Source organism: Monodelphis domestica, chromosome 3, assembly GCF_027887165.1.
Source record: "Monodelphis domestica isolate mMonDom1 chromosome 3, mMonDom1.pri, whole genome shotgun sequence".
Taxonomy (NCBI): Eukaryota; Metazoa; Chordata; class Mammalia; order Didelphimorphia; family Didelphidae; genus Monodelphis; species Monodelphis domestica.
In genome coordinates this window covers 337,681,269-337,692,305 of record NC_077229.1, presented here as the reverse complement: position 1 = coordinate 337,692,305, position 11,037 = coordinate 337,681,269, and the positions used below count along the sequence as shown (strand labels likewise).

The 11,037-nt window shown below is 32.2% G+C and overlaps 1 pseudogene; it reads left to right on the top strand.

Annotated features, from left to right (window-relative positions):
- The first annotated feature begins 627 nt into the window (after window positions 1-627).
- LOC100617308 (phosducin-like protein 2) overlaps window positions 628-11,037 on the top strand; it is a 191,075-nt pseudogene continuing 180,665 nt past the window's right edge.

The window sequence follows — 11,037 nt, the reverse complement described above, 5'->3', positions numbered from 1 at the left end:
TCCTTTGAGTTCAAGGCAAACTCTTTTCTTATGTAGATATCTGAACCATGGTGGAGACATATTTAAGTATGTCACTATAAATAAAATACTTGGAACCAATAGAATTGGCCTTATCTATGGTCTTTTTTACAGTCTCTTTTATTCATCATCCAGGTTATGACCAGTAAATGTGGACATACCTCAATACACCACCTTGAGGTCCCTTGTATGTTGTCTCTCTGTACTCTCTGTGTTGATCCCTATATATGAATGGATTCATATTATATCTTAACATATGATTCAAATTTATATCCCTAGTCTCTAGCCTGAGCTACAGAACTACATTCCAAGAGAGAATTACTCACTGGACATATCCAAATAGGTATCCTATTTGCATCTCAAACTTTAGATATTCAAGCTATTAATCAATGAAAAAGTTTTTATTAAATTTCTATTATATGCTAAGTACCGTACTAGCTATGTTCAGGAAATAAAAATATAAAACATGAAACAATTCCTATTTTCTAGGTATTTATATTCTAACAGAGGAAACAAGTATGTGTGTGTGTGCATGCACATGCACGTGTGCGTGTATTCTGTGATGCAGAGATGGGGTGAAATTTAATTTGAAAAAATTTAATTTGAAGCATGAAGACTGAAAAGTGTAAAAGTATGGAGATGGAAGATGGAATGTCCTTAAGGAAGAGAGAAAAGCCTATTTTGACTAGATCAACAATTATTATAAAGGAAAATATGTTCCACATCATTGGAAAAGTAAGTTGGAACCAGAAAGGGCCTTAATAGCTAAGTAGCAACTGAAGTTGAAAGAATAGGAATGTCACTTGGTCAGATTTATACTTAGGGGAAATTTCTGGCAACAATATGGAGGATGGATTTGAATGGGAATTATGGATGGATTATGAAGAAATTAGAAATATGTGGCAATGATCTTGGCAAAAACCAAAGAGGATAAGAGCTAATAATATGGTAAACATTCTTATTGTTTTTAATCTGAAATGTGTCCTTCTTCAGAAATTCCTTATTATTTATTTTATTTTATTTTATTTTTTAATTACATATGAAAAAATTTTTGTTGATTGATTTCTGACATTTTATTTTGCTAATGACTACCTTCTCTCCCAGCATATATTTTTTTTTCTCCAATTCCCCATTTTCTTATTCTCCATTGTCTCCTGCTTCCTTTTAGGGTAAAGTAGGTATCTAGAGCTGGATGAGTCTGAGTGTTATTCCCACTATGAACTAATTCTGCTGAGAGTAAAGTTCAAATATTGACTGCTACCCTAAATCCCTCATTATCTTCTCCACTTCATTGCCTATTAAGGACCTCTGTTTTGCAAATAATGTTTTCCCTTCTATTTCTCCTTTTCTCTTCTCCCCATGTGTTCCTCTTTCTAGTCACTTGATTTTTTTAGTTCTCAATCCATCCTATTCCACTTACTCCTTTCCTTCCTTATATAGGAAAGTATCCCCTCATACTTTCCTAATAATTAAAATTTTTCTTAATGAGTTTAAATACTCTAGGTTTTTTGAATACTTTAAGCACTTTAACTTTCTCAAGTCTCATAGATATCTTAAATTATCACCTTACCTAGTGTAAATGTGCTTAATTCAAAATTATTAAAGCCCTTAAGTTTTACTTTTTTTCTTTACTTTTTCTAGGCTCTTTTTGAGTGTTAAATTTTGTCATCAAATTTTCTTTTCATTTCTTTTTCTTTTTTTGTCAGAAATATCTGGAAACCCTCTATTTCATCAAACATCATTCCCCCCCACCATTGAGAGGATTATGTTTAATTTCACTGGACATATAATTTTTGGTTGTAAGTCTAGATACTTTGCCTTTCAGAATATTCAGAAGGCATTAACATGCTTTCCAGTTCCTTAATATAGAAGCAATCAGGTCTTATGTAATCTTAGCTATGACTTGACAATATTGGAATTATTTCCTTCTACCTATTTTTAGTACTTTTTCTTTGGTCTGGGAGATTTTTTTTAAATTTTTTCTAAAAGAGTTATGGCATGTTTTATTTTAGGGTCTCCTTCAAAATATAATTAGTATATTCCATCTATTTCCCCCCTCTTGTTCAAGGATATAAGAATAATATTTCATGTTTTCTTATAGTGTCTAGGAGTTTTATTTTGGGTTTTTTTTTAAAATCATAATTTGCAAGTATTATGATGATTCTTAGTTTATCTCTCCTGGATATCTTTTTCAAGTGAATTGTTTTTCCAGAGAGGTATTGCAGAATTTCTTCTATTTTTTCATTCTTTGATTTTGCCTCATTGTTTCCTCATGCTTTATGGACTCAATAGCTTCCAATCACTCAATTCTTGTTTTGGATAGTTATTTTCTTCTTTGAACTTTTGTGTTTCCTTTCCATTTTGCCCAGTCTAATCTTATGAAAGTTGTTTTCTTCAGTGCTTTTTACCTCATTTTCGATTTGACTTATTCTAGACTTTAGGAAGTTGTTTTCTTCAGGATTTTTTTTGTTTGGTTTTGGGTTTTTTGCCTCCATTTCTATTATGTCTATTCTAGTTTCCAAGTTGTTCAATCTTTCCATAATTTCTTTTATTTTTTTATTTTTAAACATCTTTTCAAGTTCTTCATTTAGTTATTTTGGGGCTTGACACTTTCATTTTCTTTTAGGGTTTTATATGCTTCTTTTTACCAATATTTTTCTCTTCTGAGTTAACATTTTGATCTTCCTTGTGAATGAAGTAACTTTTTAAAGGTAGGTTTTATTATTTATCTTTTTCTTTTTTTTCTAATTGTTTATTAATTTTTCACCTGTATTACCTTTACCATCTATTGAGGTTCTGCTCTATTCTGTAGTAGAGAGAATGCTTTTCTAAGCCTTCTTATGTTCTTGCAGTAGGCCCAATTGTCTTTGCATCCTTCAGTTTGTATACTGAGGTAGTAGCTTGCCTTGTTTTTTTGTGGGAAAGTTTTATTTTTTTGGTTTAGCTGGATTGTACTCCCTCCACTCTTTTATTGCCTCAGTCCAAATGAAAGTGGTAGGGCTGGTGTTGGTCCTCTCTATCACTTTGCTGTTGCTTTGGGTTTCTCTCCACTAAGAGCTTTTATTATCTCAGACCATGGAGAAACGAGGAGGGCTGCCACCTCTTGCTCTTCCCTTCTATTGCCTCAGACCATTTGATAGTGCATAGGCCTGCTCCCCTGTCTGCTGTTTCATTGCCTCAGGCTATGTGGAAGCACTTAGAGCTGTTCTCTCTTCTGAAGGGTCCCCCTAATACTGTGACATATGCCCTTCCTCTTTCCTTTTGTTTTGAGGCATTTAAAAAAATTGTGTGTTTGTGTGGAGGGAATGGGTGGAGTAAGCATCTTTACCTCATGTGTTAGCACGCAATTCCCTTTCCTATTACTTTTGATGGCATCATAGTCAATTCTCCCCATCTCCAAGGTTTAGAATTTTGATATCATCCTTAAATCTTTACTCTCACTTCACTATATATACATATATATTCAATTGTCAAGTTTTGTAATTTATTTCTTCATATTATCTCTCACATATTGCCTCCTTCTCTCTAGTCATATAGATTCTACTTATTTCAAGTTAGAAGAATATTTACAAAGAAGACAGGCCAAACCTTTCATTTTACATTAGTTAATGCAATGGAGAAATCTAAGCATAGTTAATTCCCTTTGTGAAGGAGTACATCTGTGTAACAGATGAGAGATATTTTATGGGGCCTCATGAATTAAAAAGAGCAAGAATGCCAGAAAAAAGTTCTGTTAATGCAAATTACTATTATAGGTTGCTCCATATTCTTTCAACAGTCAGCATTGGAGATCTTGTCTGGTGATCTGAAGCATTGTTTATATGTAATGCAAATAAAATTGGATATTAGAGCAACAGGATATGTAAGGCTTTCAGTAGAACAGTAAATTGAATAAGGACAATCCTGAAATTAGTAATAGAATGTTCCAGAAGTTCATTCATAAATCTCTTTTAAACATAGATTACATTTTACCCTACTATATGCCATGGTTAGAACCTACACAGGTGTTATTATTATATTTCATTTAGGTCAAATAAAATATTGTGTTTGTGGAAAAGACTAATAATTCTGTGTGCTAGGAAAAGCTTGTATTTTCACCAATAATGTAAATACTTCAATTTTATAAGTGATATTTCAAGGCATCGTGGATGTATGATTTTATCAGTTTGTCCACTGATGGATCCTCTATCTAAATTCAAAAGTTAATTGGGATCAAAATATTTCTCAACCTATGACTGGTCTGGGATAGAGAGTCTATGGACTTATTTGCTCTAATCCTCAGATAATACATCCATGGTCATTTACTGACCTGAAGACTTTCATACTTGCAAGAGATTCTCTGTTTCAATTCAATTGTCAGTAATATAGGACCAGATTTACACTATGTGAAATATTGGAGTAAGATTTTGGTGAAAGTATTTTGATACTATGTGCCATGAAGTGATTTCAAAATAAGAGATGTATTAATCTACATGAGCCTTCCATTCTAGGGTTATGTTATATTCTGTAATGGATCTATTGTGTAGATACCTATGTACATGTTCTCTCCTCCATTAGAATTTAATTTTAAAGGCCTGGATTATTTTGCCTTATTATATCCCTAATATTGACCATAAACACTACCACATACTTAACACTTAATAAATGGTTTGTCTAAGTACTTATTCTTAAAATTGTAATTGTTAGCATCTATTTAGTACTTTACAGATTATAAAACACGTTATATATGTTCTAATTTGATTTTGACAACTCCATGAAGTAGTTGTTAATATTATCCCCATTTTACAGATAAAGAAACTGAAGCAGAAGCAATTTAAATGTCTTCCTCATGGTCACAATGCTAATGTCTGAGGCAAGATTGAACAAAGGTGTTCCTAAATATATCTAACATCCCATTAATTATACAATGTAGTTGCCCAGTTAATTTGATGTTTATATGTTAACTTGTTTATTGATCATTGTTTTTTTTAAACCTATATCTCTTTTGCTCTCATTACCAATGTATTTAGCAATTTGCTTCATGAGCTCTTTGAGTCATAGAATGCTGACTTGGAATACATATTGGTGCTGACCTCTCTATGACTGGATTTAAAAAAAAATCTCCACTATAACCAAGAAGATGACAACAAAAGGTCTAATCAAAGACTTAGGGGTCACTACCCTTTTGAAAGAGTGGCAGAATATTGCTATATAATGTGCCTTCAACCTCTATTTGACATGTGGTCTAGTTAATCAATAAGCAGACAAGCATGTTACTATGTGCCTACTAAGTACCAGGAAATGTACTGAACTGGCCGGCTACATTAAAAGAAAGGCTAAAAACAAATTCTTATTGTTAAGGAGTTTTGAATCTAATGGGGAAGACAACATGCAAATAACTACATATAAATAAGACATACAGGATAAATATCTACAGAGAAGGCAATGCCATTAAAGGAGATTGAGAAAGACTTTTTGCTGAGGATAAGGTTTTAAATAGGATTTCTGGAAAGCCAGAGAATCAAGAGGGTATAAATGAAGAGAGAGAGCATTCCAGGAATGGAGGGCAGCCAGTGAAAATGACCAGATTGGGAAATGAAAAATCTTGTTAAGGTAGTAACAAGGAAGTCAGTGCCATTGCATCACAGAGAATGTGTGTGTGTGTGTGTGTGTGTGTGTGTGTGTGTGTGTGTGTACATGTGAATGTATCTATATATATAAAAGTAGTGGGGACTAAGGTATGAAAATATTAGAAAGTAGAAGGGGGAAGTCTAGTAAAGAAGACTTTCTCCAGAGAGAGAAACAATATTTAGGAGCATAAACATAGAAACCTAGGGAAAGCCATTTATAGAGCTAAACTCACCAGGTTTGCTGAGCTGCTCAAAAGTCTGACCTGATTCATTGCTTGTCTCATGACAACATATTGAGCTATTTTATAAATGGTTATATTTATATGCTCCCATAAAATTATGAGATCATGTAGGAAAGAGTGAATTAAAAACCCCACAGTGCAAGTATGTTCTTTATCACATAGAACAACACTTTCAAAATAAAGAATGTAATAAGACAATGAGAACACTGTATATCTCTCCTATTCTTACTCATTTGTTTGACCTTTGTAGTTTTGCAAATCACAATCTTTCATGACCTATCATTAATTAATAGAAATCCATTATGAGTTACCCATTATTTATGAAGTTATAAATGAGAATTAGATGCTTTTTGACTAAATTTGATGGCATATCTTGTTAAAAATTCATGATCATTATGGAGACATGAACTACTGTATTGTGGTAAGTATAAGAATCCAGATATACATATAAAATAGGACAAGTATTGGAACTAGGTTTGCAAGTCAAATGACAACCTTCCTGATTAAATATCTATGACAATTCCTATCACTCTTCCTCTTCCTGTAATGACCTAAAAAATCAGACCTGAAACTCTTGAAGCTGACCTGATGGACACTAATTACTACCCTCCCAGTAGTGAATAACTAGTGATTAACGTCTTGCTTATAATCATTCCCTTTGATGCTGGAAATCTGTTGATATCCTATGCCCTCAATTTCTCTTCCTTCACTTTATCTTTTCCCATGTACATAGCACCCTATTGTTTCATTTCTGCTCTTAAATCACTACTTCTCAAAGTTTAGCAAAGAAAATAAGATAAAGAAATTTGCTTTGCACATTGTTTGGTTCTTTGTGAAAACCTGGTCCCTAAGGAAACAGGGACACATGAAATATAAGATATGAACACTGTTGCTAGGAAAAAAAAATACATTCTGTTGAAGTGGCTAGATCACAGCTCTTAAAAACAAAACCACATTCTCATGATGTAAAAGGTTTGCTGCTGTTCTTGTCAGATTTTTTTATAAGAAACAAAGACATGCTGTCCTAGTTCACTTGTGTACCTCTTTCTGACAGAGTTCAGGAGAGAGAAAAAAACTGGTTTACATAAATCCTTCACAATACTCCTTGAATTTCTCACTGTATGACTCTAAATTTGAGGCCTGGACATCCTGACACAATTGTAGTACCCATCCCAAAGATTGTCCAAAGAAGGGTTCATACACTCCATAAACAGGGAATATTTTCTTTTAAAAGATCAGACCTGAGAAAGCACCACCATTTATATCACTTCATTTTACAGTGGAGAAAAATGAGGCCCAGATTCATTTTGTGACACCTTAAGGACATGCATATGGTAGAGAGGAAAATGCTTTTTTTACCCTAGTCCTATGGCTTTAAATCTGGTTTTATTACTTTAAAAAAGTCAGTTTGATGTAACAAATACTAAAAAGATTTGCCATGTGCAATATTGTGCTAGTGCCAATTTCAATGACTGTATAATAAATTCAGGGAATCATCACTGTAATTAACAAACCTATGCTTTTCTTTTGCAAACCAAGTTTTCTGAATTCTTGATAGAATAAAAAATGGACTTATGAATGTTAATAACTAAGTAGACATTTCTGTTGGTCATCAGTTCTGTAGCTTTTCCAAAAAAGAACTTTTAGAAGCTAGACAACATTTTCTCTAGTTAAACAAGGCCTGGAAAATGTGATAAAAGCTACACATCAAAGAATTTACCTGGTTTCTTTTTAATTTCTCACAGTTAAAAAAATACAAAAAAAACAAACAAACCCATAATTCCTTACTGTCAAGTAATTTAGGTTTTTATTCACAGTTAATTCAAGAGAACTTGTACTTTGAAAACTAAGTATTTTAAAAGTAATTTGTAGAAACTAAGTTTTCCTTGCAAATGTAAGGAAAATTCTACCCTAAAAAGTATATAGGTGATATTTGCAAGTCATATATGTACTGTTTGAAATTTTTGCCTGCCACTATCTCAAGAGGTGAAGAACCAAGGACAATGTGCATTTGTAATTTTGTTTCACTGTTTTATTGTTCTGAGGAGTTAAGAAAAACAAGTTGTAATTGAAGGAGCAACATCTTTTCCTTCAAGGACTTGAATTTGAGCCTAAGCTATGATATTTACTAGCTATGCAACCTTGAGCACATTTCTCCAACTCTTTGAAACACTGTTTCCTGATATATAAAATAAGGACAGAGGCAAACTAGCTAACACTAAGAATAAGCACTTATATATAGCTAGCCAAAACACCGTGCTGAACAATTTTACAAATACTACTTATTTGATCCTCAACTCTATGATGTAGGTGCAATTATTTTCCTCATTCTTCAGTTTATGAAAGTGAAGCTGTTAAATGAAAGTCACATAGCTAGTCTATGAGACTAGATACGAAATCAAGACTTTGTGACTTGAGGCCCAGAACTCTCTACATTGTGCTATCAGTTGCCTATGTGGTTCATAAAATGAGATCATATAAAGTAATGGGGAACTGGACCCCTTTCATCCTGAATTAGTATGAGTGTGAAAACACACATTGAGTGTTAACAGAAAACTGAGTTTAGTCCCTATATAAGCATTTGGTGACTAATCAGCTAATCCAGTTCTTAAGTGGACTTTGAAAAAAGTATAAACATTCTGTTATTGGTTCTAGACTGCTAATATGTGGGAAATAAGAGCCTTTTTGAGATGACTGAGTAGCTGAAACAGGACAGGGGAAGGAGAGGGAAAGTATAATCCAAAAGACATTAGCTATTCAGAGTCTGACCTTTTTCTTTATATGACTTTTCTCTACCTGCCAGTTTTCTGGTCAGAGGAGAGAGAATGCTCTAAGGAGTGAGACCTCTGTTATTTGCCTCAGCACTTATACTTTCATTTTAGACGAAGGAGGTTTGGAGTCCACAAGTTTTGAAAGGTCAGGAAGGCAAGCCAAGGAGTGTAGCCTGTGCTAGAATTTGTAGTCAGTCAGTGTAGCTTCAAGGCACTAAGGAAGGAGGACTAACTTTTGGCCATATCTAGGCAAACAAAGTATCATCAAGTCATAATGAAGTATTTGAATGTGAAATTGGGGGGACCCACACTACTTAGAAATTGTGTTAATTATTAAGTCAGACAGAGTATCTTGTTCAAGGAATAGGAAGGAGAATATTGTTACTGATCTGAAGAGTAAATAGTGAGGAGTAAGATGTAAAAAGGGTAGAAAGTTAGGAAGGTTCTCAATTATATAGAGCTTCAAACATCAAGAAGATCATTTTGAAATTTGATTGTGGATGTAATAGGGACCCATTTGAATTTATTGAAATTGAAGAGACTTTTATTGAAATTGACCAGTGGCTCAATTATGGTTGCCTCCAAAGGCCATTGCTGAAGTTACTGCCAAACTATTAGTATACATTATTTCTGGTATCATAGACTTCTTCTACAGATTTCATAAATTGTGTTAGGGTAGAAAAAATGTTTTACCCTAAGCTTTTATTTGATGCTCTCACTGAAAAATTTAATTTGAGACACTATTTTATGGTTATTTTATTATTTTTCATTTATTTTTATTTATCAATTTATATATTATACTCATATATAATATATCCATAACTATAAATTTATTTATATTTATAAATACATATATAATAGATTTATAATTATATGAATTTTATAATTATTATAAATACTAATTTATAGTTATATACAAATATATTATTATTATTTATATAATGTTAGAATAAGGGAATGTTAGAAAAATAAATTAGAAATGAAATACTCTAATCCTGAAGAATGATAGGTTCAAAGAACAAATCATGAAAGAAATTGATAATTTCATTAAAGAAAATGACAACAATGAGGTAATATAGCAAAATTTATGGGACACAGCCAATATAGTATTTATGTGAAGATTAATATCTCAGAATTAACCATCAATAAAATAGAGGAAGAGTAGATAAATGAATTGGGAATGCAACTAAATAAAAATGATAAAAATAACACATTAAATATTTCTAAATAAATGCTAAATAAAAATCTGAAAATTAGAGACTAATAAAATTGAAAATAAAAATTATTCAAATAACAAACAAAAATAGAAGATAGATTTATGAGGGAAAACCCAATACAATGGATAAAGTATTGGTTAATCTGATTAAAAAGAAAGAAAAAAATATGCACTGATAATTAGAGCAGAGGACCAAAGGAGTATACTAGTCACTCAAGACCCAATGGTAAATCACCAGAGTAACCTAGTATTTGGCAAACTCAAAGATCCAAGCTTCTGGAAGAACTCATTATTTGATAAAAAAACTGCTGTGAATACTGGAAAACAATATAATAGAATTTAGGCCAATCCATCACACTATATACCAAAGTAAAGTTAAAATGAATACATGATTTATAAATAAAAGTTAATATCATAAACAAATTAGAGGAAGAAAAAATAATTTACCTCTCAGACCTATGGATAAGGGAAGAATTTAGATCAAATAAGACATTGGGAACATTATGAGATTTAAAATAGATAACTGAGTATTTTAAATTTTAAAAGATTTTACACAAAATGCAACAGATATTAAAAGGCAAATAAAAAATAGGCTAAAATCTTCATAGTAAATCTCTCTGACATAAGTTTCATTTTTTGACTATATAGAGAACTGAGTCAAATCTATAAGGATACAAAGCATTATCCAATTAACAAATTGTGAATGGATACATATAGGCATGTGTCAAATGAAGGAATTAAAACTAGCCTTAGTCATATAAAAATGGTCCAAATTATTATTAATTAGAGAAATGCAAATGAAAGAAACTCTGAAGTACATCTCATACCTATTAGACTGGCTAATGTGCCAAAAAAATGAAAAAAAAACTGGAGGAAAAATCAGGACACTAAAACACTGCTGATGGACCTGCAAAATTATAATCATTCTGGAGAACAATCTAGAACCATGCCCAAAACGTAATAAAATTGTGCATACTCTTTGACTCAGCAACACCACTACCAGTTCTGAATCCCAAGTAGATTAAAATACTTATAAAAATACTTATAGCAGCTCTTTTTGAGGAGGCAAAGAACTGAAAAATGAAGGGATGTCCACTACTTGGAGAATGGCTGAACAAATTGTGATATATGATTGTAAGGGTATACTACTATATCATAAGAAATGAAAACAAAGATGCTCA